At 37.6% G+C, this 17,873-nt stretch overlaps 1 long non-coding RNA gene across 9 annotated transcripts in view; it reads right to left on the bottom strand.

Moving 5' to 3' along the window:
- LOC147832306 (uncharacterized) overlaps window positions 1-17,873 on the bottom strand; it is a 277,320-nt gene that overhangs the window by 140,598 nt on the left and 118,849 nt on the right. For 5 of the 9 annotated variants that reach the window (XR_015519097.1, XR_015519098.1, XR_015519099.1 and 2 more), the window contains exon 3: window positions 16,066-16,237. The exons of 3 other annotated variants lie outside the window; for them this stretch is intronic. This is a non-coding gene — a long non-coding RNA (uncharacterized LOC147832306). Of the gene's footprint in view, window positions 1-15,798; window positions 15,893-16,065; window positions 16,238-17,873 lie in introns of those variants that run through there. One more of the 9 variants, XR_015519100.1, reaches the window with a different exon arrangement.

Genomic DNA, 17,873 nt, shown 5'->3' with positions numbered 1-17,873 from the left:
ATCCTTCAGGTGAAGACTTGTTTAAGGCATAGACTGTAAAAGATATGGACGTAGTATCTATGATGTCACCCATAGGTTTCTGAAGAGCGCAAATGAAGCAACAAGTGGGCATGGCCAACCGTCAATATTTTGTTCGTGTGTCATCGGTCTAACCGGGGGTAACCAAACACAGGCAAAGAGGCGGAGCGTGAGTGGTGCTACAGATTCCTGCTAGCATTTGCTTAGATAGGCTTTTCTTTGGGAGGACTCTTAATACATCATTGCCTGCGACTTGTTTGTGCTTGGTTGTATACTATATCAATAAAGTGTTTAGTTGCAGCAACTCTGTTGTAATACATTACAACCACTAAGCATTGTTCTTATGGTGTTTTTCCATAGGGGAAAAATGCTAATTACTTCCAAATATAGTCTGTGTTACTAATGCAAGACTATTTATGAAATCCGGGCATAATACTGTATGACAACATTTCATATGACTGTTCTAGAGCCTACAGCTACTCAATCTGTCAGATTCTGGTGTGCATTCAAGTTCTAAAGAAAAATATGAATTATAAAGTATCTTAAACAAAACATATACATTTAATAATATGGTATATAATTTCACTCACCTAGGAAATGGAGGCAACTTTAATGGTTCGTGAGCACAATTAAGAGCACACAGCATGCCATATCATCTGACAACTGTAAGAGATAATTCCAAAAAGCAACTGACTGTGTAACGCCACAAAAAAAAAAAAATATATATATATATATATATATATATATATATATATATATATATATATGATGTACATGCTGAGTTCAGCAGCTAATCAGCCGGAATCAGATGAGGTGAAGTGATTGCGACCAGCGAGACCTAGCTGTCACTCAAGTGGCCCCGCCCTTAATTATGCAGACTTAATATGACTTAATATAAACAAAACGGATGAGTTATAAAAAATGCACCCCCTCACAGTTTTCATGAAAGGTAATATGAGCTATGTATGAAGTTATATATATTGTGGAGCCAGGACTAGCGGAATTTTGATGAATTGCACTTTTATTTGCTTCCGTATTAGCTTCACGAGGTAGAGCGATTATCTGGTTTTAGCCAGGTTTTTGTTAGACAGAGTGCATCTATAGCTTTAGATTAGTTATCAAATCATTAACAAAAAGAGTTTTAAAGGAGAGTGATGTCAAATTATGCCTAAATAAATGTAGTAATTTGATGTGATAATACAGATTTGCGAGCAACCTTTGCAAGTCTTGATGATTCTTATTTTAAAATTCACACATCACATTGCTATCATTGATTATTTTTGTATTACACTACAATAATGACATATCATTTTTTATGTGCATAAATATAATATTAAAAAATAAATAAAATAAAAGTCCTATTCATCTTTGCCTTAAAATGTATCGCAAGTACTCAAAAGATCATTTGAATGATGCAAATCAAAGCATGATCAAATGTATCCTTCAATAGCAGAGCTAGCAAAAATGTTTGAAGTAACATGGCCAGCAAACACTGCAGTAGCAGAACTTCTGAAACTTTGGAAATAGGTTTTACCACTCAGACTGATACGGTTTCTAAATCAGAGCACTTTTTAGTCAGTCTAATTATATTCCATTTATGACTGTGCAAGTACCAAAAGGAAAAAGCTCTAGTGAAAAAAAGAGATCAATTTGCCACAGTATTTTGTGCATGCGCGTTTGTGTGTATAAATCTCAGTTTTTGAAAACTCAAGTTCTGTGCATGTTTCCTCTTCTGAAAAATACATAAATAATAGAAGCGCTAGTATAGAGTTTTGCTTTGATCATACCGCATGCCTCTGCAGTGCTCATTACTAAAGCTTACAATGATTAGGTTCACTAATTTAACCGTCTAGGCAAGTGAAAGGATGGTTCCTTTAAATTTCAAATTGGAAACTCGATTTGAGCTTCAGTAATGATGCATGTGTCATTAAATCCACACTAAAGCTCATACACGAATATTACTTCATATGATACAGATAAGACAGAGAACATTGCGTGCCTTTTATCTTTCTTAAGGGAATTGAGCAAATCTTTACCCGTACACTAAAGTGGGCTTCCAAAGCTTCTAGCAAACAAGTTATTTTCTCCTTTCACACCCCGTTGTGCAATCGATAACAAGTGCTCTGTTGTTGATTGGACAGAGAGACTTTAAAGAGAGTGTTTATTAATTCTCAACTTCAGACATCCCTTGTGCTGAATTCTCCAGCTTGTTAGCATCAAATAACATCAGTAGTATTCACTTCAGGTGGACAATCGTGTCATCTTTTATTCATCAAGCTTTTGTCAAGAAAGACATCTTGATATATTTTAATAATTACAAGAGTGACTAGTAAAACTGCATGTCTGCTTTAGATAATTTGGTTTTAACAGTCGGTTGAACACGCTGAACTTGATTTCCCACATCGTTTTCTCAATTCAGTTCACTCCGAGGTGCTAAATAATTTAGCGCAAGGAAAGTGGCGCTGCAAAAAAAAAAAAAAAAAAAGTGCCCTTGATTTACTCCGGTCCACTGTGGTTTGCCAAATCAGCTCAGTTCTTTCCTTTAAGATCTACATATTCTCTTCAGGGACATCACAACATCTGCTGATTAAAAAAGGAGAGTTCGGTGACTTCTCTATTCAAGTTTTTTTAACACTGACCGCCCCATTTTTTGTAGTAGGTGAATTAAATATAGCCTGCAAATGGCCTTGTCAGTTCCACCGTGCAGCATTTGATCAAAGCTAAAATGCACCAAGACCTGATTATGGCTGGTTTTGAGTTTAAAGAGAATCTCACAGCAGATTCTGACCCAGATTTACCAAACAGGAGACTGCGAAAGTCCTTCATCCCGCTTGTCAATCAGTCAAGCTCTCTCCATTAGGCCCGTGCTGATCTCTTATCTGTTTTCATCAGATCCGCTGTGTCCTGATGTCAAATGTACGGCCTGCAGTCATTTAACGCAATGGGCTCATGTGCTCAGTTCTAATGTAATTGATTCATGAAAAAGTGCTGCAAAGGACACTTTTAAAACTCAGGTTTTATGATTTTAATCATCTATACAATCACTCCATTCATCCATCCATTCATCCATCGGATGGCATGTTATCTATGTCTGTCTGTCTTGTCATACAACTTTCCATCCATCTGTCCACCGATCCATCTGATTGACTGTTTAATGTCTTTCAATCCAAACCTTTATCTATCAAACCATCCAGATCAACCATCCATCCAGTCATCTTATCACTCCATCTAAACATTCATCCACCGATCCATCCAACTGATTGGCATATTACTTACGTGTGTCTGTCTTGCCATACAACTTCCCATCCATCTGTCCACCGATGAATCTGATTAATTGTTTATAATGTCTTTTAATCCAAACTTCCATCCATCCAAACAGACCATCTATCCAGTCATCTTATCACTCCATCTAACCATTCATTCATCCAACTGCCATGTTATCTATATCTGTCTTACCATCCACCTTTCCATCCATTCATCCTAATATCTTTCAATCCAAACTTCAAAACCGACCATTTATGCATCCAAACCATCCATCCATCCAAAAGTAGTTTGTCCTTCCACTCCTAAGTTTATCTATCAGTCCATTAATCCATCCACCTGATTGATGTTTAAATTAACTATCTTTTAATCTACACTTCCATCTATCCATTTATCCACTGACAAAAATAATCGGGTAACAAGTGCACAAACACATTATCATGGTTTAGCACACTTTATACAAAAACTCTGAGCTCTACGAAGACCAAAAAAAGCTCATTTGTCTTTTTGAGGTTGCAGAGCCGCGTGTGTTAATTATAGCACAGTGCCTGGGGTTCTCTGGAGGTCCACATGGCCGCATCCACTCTGAAAAATAGCTGATTAAAAATATTTATGCTCTAATTAAATTCCCATTTTTCAAGCTCTATTTTCATTACTACACGTAACTACAGTAGCAGTGAACAATGAGCAATATAATAAAGCACAACGAGCTGCAGCTATCCAGAATACAAATAAGTCTCAACACTGTTACACACATAGACACACACACACATAGACACACACACACATAGACACACACACACATAGACACACACACACACAGACACACACACACACAGACACACACACACACACACAGACACACACACACACAGACACACACACACACAGACAGACACACACACACACAGACACACACACACACACAGACAGACACACACACACACACAGACACACACACACACACACAGACACACACACACACAATTATATACCATTTAAACCAATGCCATCTCCTCTGTCTTTGCCTCTAGAGCTCATCCACATAAGATAGACCCGGAGTTTTATAACTATTTACTACAATAAATATTCTTAAGGTTTGCTTATGAAATTGCTATCATGCAAAGGCACAAGTCTTGAACAAAAAAAATATATTTAAATTATAGCAATAAAAAGAATAGTGTTAAACAATGTCACAAGAACAAGAAAGGTACTGTAGTGTCAGACAAATAAATAATGTATGAATTATCCAATATTTGATCATTTTTAATACAGTTTTAAAGGAAGGAAGCATTAGAAACCAGCACACAAACATTTGTATAGGACCTATACCACAGTAACTTTACTTGTGACATCTACCATGACCCCAGGCTGTCTATTTCATCTTAATTCTCAAGATTCATTAACTCAAACTCAGTGAAAGCTCAAAGTCTTAATTGGTGCTAAACACAATAAATTCTGCAGTCCTTATGGGACGAATCTACATTCATGCAAATCATATGCAGGAAGTGCGCACAGAAGCATCACGCATAATTGGACTGCCGAAGCTAATGAGATGCGTTCCAAACTTCATATTCATGTCATTCTAATATGGTTTTCTGCACTTCCATCTGAGAAAATGAGCAGCGGGAAAATTCACCTCTTTAAGTCAAACTGTTACCGATACTCATTAACCCTTGTATTTTTGTCAATTTAATTAAAAAGTTACACACAGGACTATATGGCAAAAATGTTCATGTGGAAAAAAGTACAATTATTTTATTTTAAACTTCTTTAACACATTTGACTGACATTAATTGGCTGATTTATTCACAGCTAGCAAGGATCCTGATGATAATTACAAAAAATAAATACATACATTGTAAAGCATTATTCATTCATTCATTCATTCATTTTCCTTCGGCTGTCTCGTGTGTGTGTGTTTGGTTTGCTTTGGGAAACACCTGCGTTCATTTATCAGCTCATAGAATGAGACACTGGCTTCTCTAAGCTCAACACTTCACCTTTCCTCAGTGCTGCTTATACCTGGCAAAAGGGAAAATATGTTTCTTTTTGTAATTGACTGCAAGAAGTGCATTCGAATTTGTTGCGTTGTTACATTTAGTAGTCGGTACATTCAAACTGAGGCCCCTTGAGATTTTGTAGCACCGCTGACGTGATCCAAGACCTGTGAAGAAATGAAGCCAAGGTATCCATAATCCTGGAGCAGGCAGTATCCCGAGCAGATGCTGTGGTGGTCATGGAGGAGTAGAGTGCTGATTCCTGAAAGACCACAGTGAAAGACAAGTCCTCGCATTGATCCTGTGGGCCAGCCTAAATGCCACAGCCGTGACCTACTCACACCTGCAGTTTTCCACAATGGACGTCCAGCATTCTCCATCCTCCGGCACTTACGTAGACTGCAGCTCCACACCGAAAGTTTGGCCACAGATAAAATGCCCAACAGAGTCTGGTTTCTCTCAAGGTTTTTTTGTACTTCATCAATTGCTAAACGTTTTTTTCCTCACCACCTGCTTGCTTATATTGGGAAACCAGAGAATCCAGAGAAAACCCATGCGAACACAGGGAGAACATGCAAACTCCACACAGCAACGCCAACTGACGCAGCTAGGACTCGAACCAGTAACTTTCTTGCTGTGAGGCAACAGTACTAACCACTAAGCCACAGCATCTGTTCTATTAATAATAACTCACTCATATGTTGTTCCAATCCCCTGAGACCTTCATTAATCATTGAAACAGATATGAAGAAAAAATCTGAGAAAGCGCTCTCATTCTCCAAAGACATGTTCAAGAAATAAAAAATAAAGTGTCCTTGGAGCTTCATGTGATTACAGTTGAACCACTGATGTCACATGGAATGTTTTGACAATGTCTTTTATTTCTTTAATACTTTGAGCATCTTCATTTTCATCTTTGGGTGAACTAACCCTTTAATGCTACAGTCAGAAACACTAAACACCCTATCATACACCCGGCACAATAAGGTGCATTGCGTGATTTGTTGCCATTTTCAGAGCAGCCCAAGTTTCAAATTTTGCATGACGTTGCTTAAATAGCAAATCCATTTGTGCCACTGTATAGGGACCATCTAGAGAGAAGGTGTGTTAGGGCGCATTGTTGGCACGTTGCTATTTTAATGAACAAATAGACCACGCCATTGAACTAAGAGCTGGTCTAAAGTCTGGCGCAGAGTGTGTTAGTTATGCACCTATGCTGGTCCAAACGTCTTACAGCAATACACAACGTTATGCTTAGAACACACATATAAGTCATTAAGAGAATAAGCACAACATTGTTAGACCATGCGCCGTGGCACAAAGCTTTTTTTTCTGTTCTTAAAACAGCAAAAGTGGATTCGAGCACACCCTTAATGCTTTTGCATCATGAACTTTAGACTTTGTGCCTAGATCAATAAAATAGAGCCCTCAGTTTGATCCATTAATGTGTTTTTGTGCTGCATCACACAAGTATGCTGTTCGTATGAACACCCTAAAATGCACTACAATATGCACTAAATTCAAAAGATGACAAAAATAGCTGCACAAGAGTTTACACTGGCCTTCTTAACTAAATGCATCATAACCTGCGTAAATTCTTCATTCATTTTGAACAAAATGAGTAAGTTGTGGACGATTGATAGTTTTACAGAATCCATTTTCATGAGGCCGCAAACATCATCAGGATTCTGCACAGAGGTTTTTCCGATCCACCCTCCTCGCCCCCTTGTTTTCGCCTCAAGTGCTTTGTTCTTCTGAATCTCATTATCATGCGCTCTGTTGTTGTTTTTTTCACGGACACTCACACCGTCTCTTTGTTTCTCGCACAAAGAGCTTTCTCGAGACCAGAATCAAACAGGTGCTTTTTGTTCACCAACCCTGCTAATTACCCTCCTTGTAAACAAGCAAGAGTGAAAGCATCGTTTTCTACCATCCTGCCTTTGAGCTACAACCATCAGCTATTTCGCAGTGTTTGCTTGTTTATGCACAGTGTTGAAGAGACTAACGCAGTGAGTTTACAACACTGTTGCATAATTTAATATGGAACTTGAGCTGTTTGCCACTTCCTTGAACCAGAGGGAAATATAAACCGTATGCAGGGCGCTTTTCAGTCTGGGGAAGAAAATGATCGTCGTTATTCCCCTTTTGCTCTATGCACAATTTTCAATGCATGCTTTTGCATCCAGCACAGTAGGTAACGGCATTTTTGGCTGCTCTTCTGCACTTTAAGCCAGTGACATGGACAGTGATGTCAGACAAATGATTAATTTATGAGTTCTGCTCGTCTCTCCTTCTCTGGGCCGCTGCTAGTCATTTGTATGTTGATGCAGGTGATAGAATGAGCAACCACTGAGTACAGAGCGACAAGAGCAGCAAGAAAGATGCTATTCATATTGTGCATCGCCCTTTCTGCATTTTTTACTGTGCATATCTCTATATGGCCAGCAGGGGGAGACTTAACATGCTTAGTTAAAGGAATAGTTTAAAGTGATGGTTCACCCAATAAGGACATTTTCCACACCATTTACCCACGCTCAAGTGGCTCTAAACTTGAATTTCTTTCTTCTGTTGAACACAAAGGAAGATGTTCTGTAGAATGTTGTGAGAAAAATTTACATTTATTGTAGGAACAAAACAAACCATGGAAGTCAAAGGCTCCTTTTTTCAGCATTCTTCAGAACATCTCCGTTTGTGTTCTACAGAAGACACTCAAACAGGTTTGTAACTAGTAAATGATGGTATAATTTTATTTTTTAGGAAGTGAACTATCATTTTAAAAGCATAAAAGTTTCCGTCATGTACTCACCCTTTATTTTTTCCAAACTTATTTTAGTTTCTTTCTTCTGTCAAACACAAAAGAAGATATTTTGAAGAAAGCTGGAAACCTATAACCATTGACTTCCATAGTATTTGATGTTTTCTACTATGAAAGTAAATGGTTACAGGTTTCCAGCTTTCTTCAAAATATCTTCTTTTGTGTTTGACAGAATAAAGAAACTCATAAAGAGTTGGAACCACTTAAGATGAATAAATAGAGAGTAATTTTTTAAGCTTAACTGCATGCTGATTACCTTTTGTTGTTCATAACTTTCTTTAAAGTAAACTAATCTTCATCCATCAATCCATCTATCCAGTCATCTTATCACTCCATCCATCCCTCTGATTGGCCTGTTATCTATGTCTGCCATCCATCCGTCCATCCATCTTTCCATCCATCCATCCATCCATCCATCCATCCATCCATCCATCCATCCATCCATCTTATTAATCCGTCCATCCATCCATTCTCCGCCGGCTGCAAAGGACAAGTCTCCCTCCACCCATTCTCACTACATTCTACAGGGGAACCATTGTCAGCATGCATACCATCTGCATCACTGTCTGGTACGGGAGCTGCAGTGCATTAATGACAAGACACTTCAGCACACAGTGAACACAGCCAAAAAGATCATCACTGCCCCTCTATCCCCCCCATTCAGGACATTTTCCTCTCACAGTGCTCCAGCAAAGCTAGCAGTTTTGTGAAAGACTCTACCCATCATGTAAAAGAAACTCTGAAACGGATGGTATCACTTAAGAGTACTAAATAGAGAGTACATTTTACATTTTTTTTGAGTGATCCATCCTTTTAAGCTTAAAAAAACTGCATGCTTTACCTTTTACCCATTACCTTTTGTCATTTATAACTTTATTTAAAATGAACAAACTAATCTGGGCTGATTTAAGTGGATGAGGACAGTATCCAAACATTAAACGCTTGATTAACTCATTCAAATAAACAGACACGGCATTAAACATGACACTTTTTAATAAACTTTTTAATTCATGCTTTACCATAGATATATACACTAGATATCGCATACGCACCCTGAGCATGTGTCAATAGCGCCACCACATTTGTACAGTGCTCCCAGGACAAATGTCCTTCAACCTAGTCAAGACTAAAGCCAATGTGAAGATGATGGATTTTAGCCGTGTATGGTTGTAACCAGCAAACAAAGAAAACAAGCCATAAAGGCAGACCATTTCATAAGTAAGATTTCATTTTTGTATGTTTGGTATGTAACTTTTGTGCTAAAGTAACGCTATTGATGATAATACAGTCACTTACTGCACTGACCATAAGGCAAAGTAGCACAAGCTTGCACTTAATCTAGGCCTATGCTAGGTTTGTTGAATAAAATAAGCAAACAATGTCAATTAAAAATGACAACAAGACTCTGCAGTGCCAGAAAATTGTATTATTGTCGGCTAACTTAACAAGTCGTTCATAATAAAGATTTATTCACAAACGAATCACTCCTTCCATTTGAATGAAGTGAAAGCAGGAGAGGGGGTGCGTTTCAGGACACGGGTTATATCAAACTTAACAGGAAGGGAGGATAATACATTTGCATGCACACAAACACACATCTTAAACATCTTTGTCGGCAATGGCGTGTGGTCACTTATCCATCGATGTATAAAAGTAATGTAAATATGTAATTTTTATTATTTAAAGAATTATTTGCATAATGACCTCCGGGAAAACTCCTGATCACAGATATATGTATATACAGCTCTGACTCTGGATGGTCAGTCCTCCACTGTGCCTTGGTCCCACATTCATTTCAAAGAAGCACTACCCTGTACTAAAATGGCAGCTCTGTTGATGCATTCTTTCCAACAGACAACAATAGCATAGATGACATCTAATGTTAATATCTATGATGCATAACCAATGCAAAGAAAATCATGAGTTAATGCATGACTTGATAAGAACTAAACCATTCATTATAATTACCACTACAAAGAGTCTGGTTAATATGTTAATATATAAATTTGTATTCATTAAACTTTGTCTTCATATTGATTCCTCAACATAAGACAAACTAATTATACATATGGATGTTAATTAAAATGATAGGTCAAAGCTCTGCATTTAATTTGCCAATTGTCTGCTATAATAATTAGCTATGATGTGCAAAGATATTAAAACTTGACTTGCTGAGGCATGATTATTACATTATTATAACTTCCAACATAGCCTCATTCTGAAAAACGTAGCCCTATATACATTTCTGGAGATTGCAAATTATGTAGCCAGAGGTCTATAAAACGAACGCTACTGGGCGGTATGACGCAGTTGCTTTTCGTGCAAGCAGCTGACCACTTACCTCCGTATGGATGGCTTTCCTGTATTTACCAGTTTGTCCAGTAGCTCGTCATGTACATCAGCAGACTTGAGGAGTTGACTGTAAAGACGAGGTTTGAGCCCAGCGAAAAACAGTTCCAGAAAGCAGGCGAGACAAAAACAAATCCCAAATAGTTAAAAAACAAGTAAATAACAGGGTGAGAATGGGGTCAAATATGGAAAACGTGGTTAAAATTAGGGGGCTTTTCTTTTTCTGGATTCCTTATTAAAACACTGTTGGTTGGATTTAGGGAAGTGGGGGGGGCACTGGTCAATCAGTGCTTTTTAAAACACTATTGATTGGGTTTGGGTAAGGGTGTGGGTGGGAAGATCGGTCGGTTGGTCTGTCAGTCAGTCGACAGAGATCATAAATGTGTACACAGCGGCCTCTGGTGGACCTACAAAAAAAAAAAAAAAAAAAACGTAGCTCCTGGGACATATTTTAGGATCTCCAGAAATGTATATAGCGGTACATTTTTTAGAATGAGCCTGGGATGATAACTTCAGTATTATTCAGAACAGTTTAGTTCAGCATTGATTAAATTTAATTACATTGTTTGTAGTGACCTTATTCTTCAATGCAAAAGTGCGCTTGTTATAGCGATTGTTTTATGTTGCGATCACACCATACGCTGAAGAAGCATCAAGTGCAAGTAATTTACATGGTAAGTCAATGCAAAGACGCGAAAAGACTTTCTGCGGTGCATCACGACCTAAGTGCCGCAAATAGAGCATTTTACTTGAGTTGGAAAATCTAAAATTAAGTGGACATTCGCCCCACATTAACCAATCAGGAGCTTTCTCTTGTAGGGGCATGATCAAGCGCCTGTTGTTTGTGTCCCGGCGAGTAATTCTCTTGCCGACATCCAGATTAATTTAAGGGTGCACCTCTGAAAGGATCTAGTGGACTCAGACAAAGCTCCAAACGAATTGATGCTGTTTTTCAGCCTTTGTAAAGCACAAACACAGCTATTTTCTCAAAAATCCATGTCAGCCATTAAGTAACGAAGCTAGTTCACCGGGAAAACATAAGCCCTGCCCTTGACGTGAATCTGCGTCTATTGTAAAGTGAATTCGATGGCAAATTAATCGGATTTGACATGCAAATGAAGCAAATAAACTCAAAATGTTCACGCGTGAATATTTATCCACACATGCCATGTCTGGTGTGAACACAGCATTAAAACTTCTTATTCAGCTTCCTATGGGAGAAATGATTAGGGATAATAAACAGCAGTTTGCCCTACAAAAAAGTGTCTGCATGACTACAGTCTACAGACAAAGCAGAATAATATAACAAGAAAATATCAGTTTGCAACATCAAGCAGCAAAACGGACTGTTCTTAACGTATAAAAAATTAATGGAAGTAAATGAGACCGGAAGTCTTGAGCCAAAAATATTCAAATGGCTGCGCCCACTTATACAAGAAGAATAAGGTCCATACTGATATATTCAGATTTAAATCGGTCTCACAAAATGAGCACACACATAATAAAACCTATATTAGCAGGTGAACTGCTGCACAATTTATTAATTTTGAGCTTCAAAATGTCAGCTACAAAATGTAGGCTTTAACAGCAAGCACATGAATATAACAGTGATCTAGTGTTTTTATTTTATTTTATGTTTTCATATATAAAAATAGCTTAGAGTTCCAAAACTGCTAACTTCACCCACTACACCATAGCGCTGCAGAAACATTTTAGACAGATATAAAAGCATCTGGCCCAGCATGCATAATGCAATACCACACTGGAAAAAAAGACGGCAACATCAGTTCCAGCAGTAACACCAAGCTCAAAGTTAAGCTTGAACATTAAGCGCACAGTTACTGTATGTTGAATGAAAAGGAGAGCATGCTGGGAACGGTTTGTGTATGTTGAGGAAGGAGCTTAAAGAACCTTAAGCTGCTTAAGATGCTACGGCTGTAGAAAGAGACTGTTCAACTTAGCGCAGGGGAGAACAGACTGTTGTCTATAAGGCTTTGATATCTTCTCTGACACTCTCTTCAGAGTTGTGTCTCTAAATTAAACTTGACAGAACAAAATCCACAAAACACCACCACAGCATGAGAAATTAGGGCTATTTCAGAGAAGCAACACGCTTGGAAATATCAGCTAGCAGGGCAATTCCTCTGCAAACTTTGCTCCAAAACACCTTTGTGTCATGTGACTGTGCTAAATTAATATATTAGCAATGGAAAAAAAAATTACTAAATGTTATGGCACATTTTGATGGTGTAACGACTGGGGGGAGAGTGACAGATACAACTGAGTTAAAATCCAATAAGCAGGTTTATTCAGCGTCAGGCAAGCAGTGGTCATACAGGTGCAAACGGGTATATACAGGCAGTCCAGAAATGTAGTCAGTATAAAAGGCAACAGGTCGTAAGGCAGGGACTTGTGTTGTACTAAAGAGCGGTGTTGTCGCGCGCGTTCTGATCAGCTGTGTTGTCGCGCGCGTACTGTAAAGCAGGGGAGGGGGGATTGAGCGCGCGTACTCAAGATCAGTGTTGTCGTGCGCCTACTGAAGGGCGGGACGGAGGGTGTGTCGCGTCGCGGGGGCACTTTTGATCATTTTGGAAGGGCACTTTCTATCCAAGAATAAAAAGGGCATGTGCACTGCACAGGTTGAGCCCTATGTGTGCACGTGCCTGGGCTTATGTATGGTATGATATCAGTCTATGACAAGGTTCAGCTGGTGATTGTTATCAGGTTAGATGAATGAACAGGCGTGCGTGTCTGGAAGAAGTGCATGTATGAAAATGTAGTCCTGGGATATGCGGAAGTGTAGTCCTGGTATAGTGGAAACCAGCGATCTCTGGAGAGCGATCGCTGGTTATCGTAACAGATGGAATAATATTGATTAGGTAATAATAATAATAATAATAATAATAATAATAATAATAATAATAATAAAAACAATAATAAATAATAATAATAATAATTATTATTATAACAACAAAATATAATAATAATAATAATAATAATAATAATAATAATAATAATAACCATAAAATAATAGTAATAATAATAATAATATTATTATTATTATTATTGTTGTTATCATTATCATTATTATTTTTTTCATTATTATTATTATTATTATTATTACTACTACTACTAGGGTTGGGCATCTAAGCTATAATGCCGATCCGATACGCATCTCGATACAAAGAATACGATCCGATATATTAGCAATACATTTGTGACATTGCGATGCAACACGATACGATTTACACCCATATCACGATACAATGCGATAATTCAGCACTGACTTATTAGATCAAGTTTATGAGATGATGTAAAAAAAGGATGCTGTGCCATTGAATGCGTTTGATTATTTATTAACCAAGTAAAACCAAGACTTTTTTTACAAACTGCCTTTTCTCTCAGAGCCAGAGTGTCAGTTTACAGTAGAGGGCCATTTTAGAACATATAGCACATATTATTTAAGTATTTTCAAGATAAACAGAATGTATAAGTGCAATATATATTATAAATGTATATATTTGCACTTTCAACATAAAGGTTTACCATTGCACAACAAGAATTGTGATTTAACTTTTCAACTATGAAAACAAGTTTCACAAAGATATTTTGCCACTGAATATTCAAAACTTAAGGTCGTGAACTAGCAGTGTTATGTTGCTTTGAAACATCACTGTCACTGTAAACAACAGGCTAATAAAAAATACAAATAAATAAAAATTAACAGGAGGTGTTTAAAACCTTCGTTCTCCGTGACATTAGGCTGAATATCTTTGCAGATGAACAATGCAATAGCATTCGTTATTGGCGTAGAGCGAGCAGAACTGTTGCGCATGGAGAAAACTTTCAATGCTTTTCTCACCACTTTTGGAGCTGGTTGCTACAGTTAAAGCAGTGCAGGAAGCCGGGGATGCAGGAACACTGGAAGATGCTTCCACAACAACACCGAGGCGCCACTTCAAGTGAGATATCAGATTAGTCGTACTGCCCGTGTATTTTACAGATACGCTGCACATTTTGCAAATTGCATCTGTCCTGTCATGTCATCCATCCTTTTTGCAGAATCCATAATGTTGCCATACTTTAGATTTAAAACTCAGTGAGGAATAAAATGTTTGTTTTGCTTCTCGCGCTTTCTGAGGGCGCACCACTAGCTTCATCCGCACACCTGATACACTGAGTTGTAGTGTAAGTGTACACATCTGCAAGCCCGTTGCTAATGCATACTTTATGTAGGTCGATTAAATTATGCACCAAAAACAGGTTGACAACACTTGTTAATAAATAAAAAATACATTCTATATTAAAAATATAAGTTGTATCTTGGAAAAACCGATGCATCTCGCAAAAACCGATGCATCTCGATTTGCTTCCAAAATTTCATTCATCCTCTGATGCTCTACCAATGCACTCGCATCGTGCACGCGCATGACCGCGTATCGATACATATCGGTTAATCTTCCCATCCCTAACTACTACTATTTTTATTATTATTATTATTATTATATCCTTATTGTTAATAACAAGAAGAAGAAGAAGAAGAAGAAGAAGAATTATTATTATTATTATTCTTATCAGTATTATTATTATTGTTATTATTATTATTATATCATTATTTTGTTGTTATTAATAATAATAATTTTCATTATTGTTATCATATTATTATTACTTTATTTTTTATTTGTGTGTGTATATATATATATATATATATATATATATATATATCTATATATATATATATATATATATATATATATATATATATATATATATATATATATATATATATATATATATATATGGTTTCCCCCACATTCCAAAAACATGTGGTATAGGCCAATTGAATAAGCTAAATTTGGCACAGTGTGTGTGTGTGTGTGTGTGTGTGTGTGTGTGTGTGTGTGTGTGTGTGAATTAGTGTGTATGAATGTTTTCCAGTACTGGGTTGCAGCTGGAAGGGCATTCACTGTGTAAAACATAGGCTGGATAAGTTGGCGGTTCAATCCGCTCTGTCAACCCCTGATGCATGAAGGGACTAAGCTGAAGGAAGATGAATAAATGAATGAACAAACAGTGATCAAAAGATTATGTTTGCTCTTTGTTCAAACTACTTATTTAAAATGAGCTGAGGTTTTTGGCAAGACAAATTAATTGTTTTATGTTCAACCACCTAAATGTGTAAAAACTATTAAGTTAACCTAATTCCTTCAATCTGGTCCAACACAAATCAGTTATATGAAACCCAGAATGTTTTTACAGTTTAGCAAACAAAAGTCTTATAAGTTCGATAAATAAACATACTGTAGTGACATAAATAGATCAAATTCAATATTAAAGATCATGCCTACTACATACAGGCAAGATGAGTCCAGAATCTGAATCCACCGCGAGCAAGTGTGAATCCCACCAGCAGCAGCCTAAACACCCCTTGCCCTTTCATCATCCTGGCCTTTAGCGCAAACACATAATCATACATTAGGCCATAGGAACAGTCAGTGCTTATTATTATAGTAAATAGCTCGGGGTAAAGTGCATCAACTAAGTGACAAGTATCCAAGGTAACCTTCATCTGCTATGGGAATAACAAAAGGGGGGCAAACTGTTTTGTATTGCAAACATTACCTGGTGCTGAACCAAAAATCGATACGGTCCGTGCTCCCACACTCGCCACCTTTTCATCCAAAGTCCAGGCCGCAGAGCCGATACACCTCCATCGGTAATTGTCTAGAGCCTAGACTCACTATACGGCTCAATTTTCCTCTCCATTCTTGTCTTTATCTCATTTGCCGGAATCCTGTTGAGGGAGTTTTGTGATTAGAGTTGGGGGTTTGAGAGCGCAAACGTGTCTTTCTCTCACCAGGTGTTCCAGTTTCAGATGTGTCGGAGAAATGAATGCACTCATATTTGAAGTCCACGCTGAGCTATAAACCGTACAGACTTCAAGAGGCTTTGAGGACAGGAAACTACCGAGGAACTACAGGCCAGCAGGTGAGTCTGAGAGCTCACACTCCTTTTTTCAGGACTTCAAAATGGATCGTTTAGCAAGCAGCGGAGTTTAAACACATCCACCCTGCCGCTCAAATCATTCTCTGTCTAGTGTATAATTGCTGTCCTCATGTCATTGTGAATAATGAAGTAAAAAAAAAAAAAAAACTCTGCCTTTATTTTGTCTACTCTACACTGGATGAAATGGTCCATGCTTTGATGCTTTCTTTTTGGTTTGTTTGAGTCATTTTCTTTTTGGGAATGTCAAAATACAATCCACATTTGCAAATATTGTGCATTGTGCAATCTGTTATTTCAAGAGTCCACACATAGCTGATGATTGATTATAAAAGCGTGCTTGACGTACTGTCCCAGGAGAGAGCCCTAAGCTCATAAGATCCTCTAGTCTGGGGCTCCCTCCTGTTTGCAGGGCAAGAGGGGAGTTTGAGCTCAGGTGGATCTCGGAAACCCACGCAAACACAGGGAGAACATGTAAACTCCACACAGAAATGTCAACTTGGCCAGGTGAAGACATTAACCCGTGACATTCTTGCTATGAGGCCACAGTGCTACCCATAGTGCCGCCAGGCCACCCTGTCAAGGAAATGGGGAGGGGTAGAGGTGGACGGGGGGTTCTTCAAGACGAAGATGGCTAATGTAAGATGCTCTGTTTATTTACATATAGCAATTTAGGAATCGTCTGATTGGTGGTTCATGCATTAGCTAACGCAGGACCAGCCACAGTCAATCAATAGCACATGCTCCTTTTGAAATTAGTTTATAAATAAACTTCACTTCGGTTGACTTTTGACTAAATCAACCTAAACATCTGTAGGGTGAATAAAGGTGAGTATTATTTTCATTTTAGATTGTGAATTGATGCTTCCAAATGATTGCAGATGACATTTACTTATGACAAAAATAAAAATATCTTCATGACTCATTTCTTCTCTGGAATATAAAAGGTTACAGTTGGAAAAAAATGTAACAGAAATAATGACAGAAGTACATTATTTGAGCAAAATATCTCTTTAGGAACAAAAAGAAACATAATAATAAATGCTATCATAATTAAATTAAATCTGTGGCTTATTTTGTAATAGTTTCAGGTTTGTATTCTCATATTCCAATTTTTACTTGTAAATATTGTAAATTCAGTTATTATGTTGTATATTTTTGACATTTATTATTGTGATTTGTATATAAGCTCTACATAAGCTTTGGTTATTGTCCTTTTAAAGGGCAGCTATGGTGAAAAAGCTGTTTGGACAAACGTGTGTAGATATAATGTATAGATCGTCATATTGGGCTGATATAAACACACTCAGTCCTTTTTTTTTTTTCAATTTAATAATAAAAAACGGTGGACTAATTGGAGCGGTTTTCAGACCGACCGCAACTTGATGTAGGAGTGAGGTCCCTACGCCCACCGCATTGATTGACAG

The sequence above is a fragment of the Danio rerio genome, chromosome 20, assembly GCF_052040795.2.
Source record: "Danio rerio strain M-AB ecotype USA chromosome 20, GRCz13ab, whole genome shotgun sequence".
NCBI classification, from domain to species: domain Eukaryota; kingdom Metazoa; phylum Chordata; class Actinopteri; order Cypriniformes; family Danionidae; genus Danio; species Danio rerio.
Note: the sequence above shows the minus strand (reverse complement) of the source record. Positions and strands in the feature narration are given on the sequence as shown.